At 37.4% G+C, this 5251-nt stretch overlaps 1 protein-coding gene and 1 pseudogene across 1 annotated transcript in view; one reads left to right on the top strand and one right to left on the bottom strand.

Annotated features, from left to right (window-relative positions):
- The window catches only part of VPS8 (VPS8, CORVET complex subunit), a 271667-nt gene that overhangs the window by 16453 nt on the left and 249963 nt on the right, over positions 1-5251 (bottom strand). The window lies entirely within an intron of this gene.
- Positions 2513-2948, top strand: LOC100949205 (annotated as a pseudogene).

The following is a 5251-nucleotide window of genomic DNA, read 5'->3' as shown; positions in this document are numbered from 1 at the left end:
TCTAGGTAAGTGCAGTCAAGAGGTAATGGTGGCTCCCTTTTTCTGGTAGCCTCCACTCATGGAATGAAAGCTCTACCTTGGGGGTTATGTGATAAAAATCCTGGGCCTTTGCCCTGGATTATCAGGCAATGGTTCCATATCAGGAGAGGCAGGCCTGCTGTCCCTATCCCCTTCCAATAGCCTTGAGCTCCTGCAGTGTATGTGGGTGGTGATATTCAGAGAGATGATTGCCATTGCCCCTACCCCCAGCTCTAGATCCTTGGCAAGATAGTTTTCCTTGGGAGAGAAGCAGGCCCTAATACAAATAGCTCCTAATCTCTCCCCAAAGGAACTGACTTCATTTTCAACTGACCATGGAGACATTCAAACTTAAGTGTATTCTTAAGAACAGTGGAAGTAGCAGTGAGAGGCAACTGGGAGAAAATTCATGGATTTAATGAAGGTAGAACCTATGAGGGGTGGTGAACCCAAAGTCTTAAGGCCACGTGCGGCTTTCTAGGCATTTTGACAGAATTTTGTTCTATAAATTTGGATTCAGTCAGGCCATATTTAAGGATACAGGTTCCTCCTGATAAACCGAAGGCTTCTTTTTTGCAGAAGTGAACCGAGGAAAAAGACAACTGGGAGGAACTCATGAGGCCAAAAGAAATATCAAAAACAGACCTACGAAGCTATTACTTAAAAGGGGCCACAACTTGATTGATCAGTTTGTAAGGTAATTTCTGTTCTAGGGCACCGGAGAAAATAATTCCAATTAGTGGAATTTAACAGCTGGGATATGGTAAAAGAAAAACAGAGTACAGCCAATATCACTGTCATTCCAGGGTGACTGTAGGCATACCTAAGGCTGTATCTCCCTGAGGAATAATACAAGAGGCTTAACAACATGAAGGAAAACAGACTTCACTAAACTCATCCAGCTAGTCACTAAAAATTAAACAAGCAAATAACAATAACACGCTATGGAGCCAGGGGACCAGTATATGGAGTATACATTATATTACCTAATATGTCAGGTTTCCATTAAAAAAATTATGAAGCATGCAAAGAAACAGGAAAGTATGAACAAACCCCAAACAAAAATCAGGTAACACAAACTTCCTATAAGAGTGACCAGACTGGGGGTGGGGGTGGGGGTGAGGGAGAGACCACCCCCAGTTGTTAGCTTTAACAGGAAAAAAATAGCCATTATAAATATGTTCACAGAACTAAAGAAAAGCATGATTTAAAAAGTAAAGGAAGGGATGATGATAATATTGCATCAACTAGAGAGTATCAATAAAGTGTTAAAAATTATAAAAAAGAATCACATGAAAATTATGGAGTTTTCACAATGGAAAAAAAAATTCATTAGAAAGGCTCAATAGTAGATTTGAATTGGCAAAACAAAGAATTAGTGAAATTGACAGTAAGTCAATAAAATTATATAAGCTGAAGAACAGAAAGAGAATGAACAAAGCCTCAGAGAAGTGTAAGGTATCCTCAGCACAACCTATGCATAATGGGAGTACTAGAAAAGAGAGGGAGAGAGGATAAGAAAAAAGTTGAAGAAATTATGGCAAAAATCATTCTAAATTTATTGAAAAACATCCTACATATTTAGGAAACTCAAAAAACTCTAAATAGGATAAATAACAAAGACAGTCACACATGGATGCATTATATTAATAATAAAAGTGCTAGAAGTCAAAGACAATGTGAAAATCTTGAAACCAACAAGAGAAAAATGACTACTCATTTACAAAGAACCCTAGTAAGATTGACAGCAGAAACAATAGCAGCCAGAAAGCAGTGGGACACCATATTCAAAATGTTCAAAGAGAAAAAAAAACTCTGTCAACCAAGAATCTTATATCTTGCAAAGCTATCTTTCAAAAATGAAGGTGAAATAAAGACTTACCTAGATAAGCAAAAACTGAGAGAATTTGTTCCTAGCAGACTTAACCTTGTAAAAACTACTAACAGAAGTTCTTCAGCATAAAATCCAGTGACTCCAGAAGGTAATTCAAACCCACATAAAAAAACAAGGAGAACTGGAAAAAGTAAATAAAACACTGCACAAATGCATATTTTTCCTTCTTTCTTCTAATAACTGATTTTTTAAGGCAATTTATAAAATAATATGTATATAATGGGTTGGGTGTATAAGACATAGAAATGTATGATATACATTACATATTTGGACAAAGGAGGCAGGTGGAAACAAAGCTTTATTGAGCTAAGAAAATGACTACAGATGGTAAAGCAATAATTATGACAATGTATTGTTGGGTTTGTGGCATTCATAGATGTGCTATTATATATGTAATATATCTGTAATACACATAACAATACCACAAAAAGGGAAGAAAGGGGAACAAAACTATATAACGTAATTTTCTATGCATAATTGGAATTAAGCTGGTTTAAATAAGAAGCTGCATCTGAAAACCTAAGATGCATATTGTGAAAACTCGCACATCACTAAAAAAAGAAAACAAAAAACCCTTAACAAAACGTTAGGCTGCAGAAGATGGTGGTCTCCACAAGTGTTAAAGTTCCTCATAATTTTTGCTGGTTAGAAGAACTTAAACAAGTACAAAAAAGAGTAGGTGATGGTATGTTTAGCCGGAGCCTTGAAGAAGATGAAGATATGACACTTACAGGTAGACAGGCATGATTACTGGGCCACCAAGGACAAACTGTGAAAACAGAATACATAGCTTGAAAGTAGAACGTGGACCTAAATACCCATAAGCTCCTCCAACACTTAGATTTATAACAAAATTAATATAAATGAAATAAATAATTCCAGTGGGATGGTAGATATATATAACATGCCAGAGTTAGCACAGCGGCAAATTTCATATAGCATTAAAGTTTTATCTCAAGAGCTAAGATGTCTAATGATATCCAAAGAAAATATGAAGCTTCCACAGCCACCAGAAAGACAAACACACAACAATTAATTTTAGTGGATCTCAAACTTGTCTTAAACCAACAACCTTCTACTCATGCTAATGTCTTGATTAAATATCACAATGCAAAACACCCACACACTAAGTAAAAGAATTCTACCTGGAAACATGATCTGGACATTTGTAAGAACATATTAATATATGTACACCCATTATGTTTTCAGGTTAATAGGAGGAAAAATGCAGCAAATTTTTTTCTCTTGGCAAGGCACTGTTATTTAAACATAAACCTGGAGTAGTTAGGATTAAATTCAGGTTTGTGAAATGAGAGTATGAAGAGGGGTGTCAGATGGCAGTGGAAACGTGTGTTTTTGAAAAGTAAAAATCTCAAGAGGGACAAACAGAAATGGTATGCTTTTTACCCTTCTTGCTTAATGAAAGAGCTGCAGCTGAAATTGTGTAATGTGGCAGGTATGATGAATATCGTCACAAACTTGATTTTTGAAGAGGTGTGGGTGCTGACTACTGGTAGTATCAAAAAAATATGTTCAGGATTATTCTGATACCTGTATTTATAATTAAATGTTGGGGGGAGTGTGATGAATTTCTTTTAAAAGCTGTTTCTGTGTGTTACATGTAACAGACATGGTAATATCTGTTTACAGTTTTTAACTATACATTTAAATGAAACAGGTGGCATGGCACCTGTGGCTCAAAGGAGTGAGGCGCCAGCCCCATATACCAGAGGTGGCAGGTTCAAACCCAGCTCCAGCCAAAAAAAAAAAAGGAAATAGGTGTTATGAATACACGATTTTGAGATTAAAGTTAGTCTTACAATGTAAATAAGATGAGGAACCTGAAACCCCCCTCAAAAAAGACACCTAAAAAGTTGAAAAATCATTAAAGACCCCATCAGAAAAGATATGCAGATGGAGAATAAGCATATGAAAAGACACTCATCATTAGGGGTTTGCAAATGTAAGAAATGAGATACCACTAGACACCTATTAGAATGCCTGAAATCTGGAACACTGACACCACATGCTGGTGAGGATGGGGAGCAACAGAAACTCTCATCACTGCTGGAAGGAATGCAAAATGGTACAGCTACTCTCAGAGACAGTTTGAGAATTAGAAAAATCTAAACATAGTCTTACCATTCAATCCAGCAATCATTCTCCTCCTAGGTATTTATGCAAATGAGATGAAACTTCTGTCCATACAAAATCCTACATACAGATATTCACTGTAGCTTTATTCACAATGCCAAAACTTGAAAGCAAAGATGTCCTTCAAGTAAGAGAATAGATAAAAACTTAAGTCCTTCCTGACAATGGAATAGTATTCAGTGATAAAAAAGAAATGATCTATTACGCCATGTGAAAAGACACTGAGGAACCTAGATGCTGACTGCTAAGTGAAGATGCCAATCTGGAAAGGCTGCATACTGTCCCACTACAGGGCAGTCTAGAAAAAGCAAAACTGTGGAAACAATAAAAAGATCAGTAATTGCCAGAAGTTTAGGAAGAAGGAAGAAGGGATAAACAGGTAGAGCACAGAGATTTTGGAGGCAGAGAAACTCTTCTGTGCCATACTGAAATGGTGGTTACAGTTCACATTTGTAAAAATCAACAGAAAGAGTGAATCTTAGGTGATGCTCCATAGCACAGTGGTTAGGGACACCAGCCACATACATTGAGGCTGGAGGGTTCCAACCTGGCCCAAGCCTGCTAAACAATGACAACTACAACAAAAAAATAGCTGGGTACTGTGGTGGGGGCCTATAGTCCCTGCTACTTGGGAGGCTGAGGCAAGAGAATCGCTTAAGCCCAAGAGTTTAAGGTTGCTATGAGCTGTGATGCCACAGCACTCTACCAAGGGCAACACAGACTCTGTCTCAAAAAAAAAAAAAAAAAAAAAAGAAGAAAGAAAGTGAATCTTATCCTAAACCAGCAGTTCTCAACCTGTGGGTTGTGACCCACAGGAACTGTATTAAAAGGCTGCAGCATTAGGAAGGTTGAGAACCACTGCTAAACCATGGACTTTAGTTAATAATAAAGTATCAATATTGGCTCATCAATAATAACAAACGTGTCACCTCAATCCAAGAGGTTAATAATAGGGGAAACTGTGTGTGTGTGGGGATACACGGCACTCCGTACTATCCTGCTCAACTTCTTGTAAACCTAAAACTACAGTAATCTAAAAAGTCCATTAATTAAGAAAAATGATACAGGCTTGGCACCTGTGGCTCAAGTGGCTAAGGTGCCAGCCACATACACCTAAGGTGGCGGGTTCGAATCCAGCTCAGGCCCACCAAACAACAATGACAGCTGCAACCAAAAAAAAAAAAA

Source organism: Otolemur garnettii, unplaced genomic scaffold (assembly GCF_000181295.1).
Source record: "Otolemur garnettii isolate 467f Iridium unplaced genomic scaffold, OtoGar3 scaffold00263, whole genome shotgun sequence".
Lineage (NCBI taxonomy): Eukaryota > Metazoa > Chordata > Mammalia > Primates > Galagidae > Otolemur > Otolemur garnettii.
The sequence above is the reverse complement of the archived record's forward strand: the minus strand, read 5'-3'. Positions and strand labels throughout refer to the sequence as shown.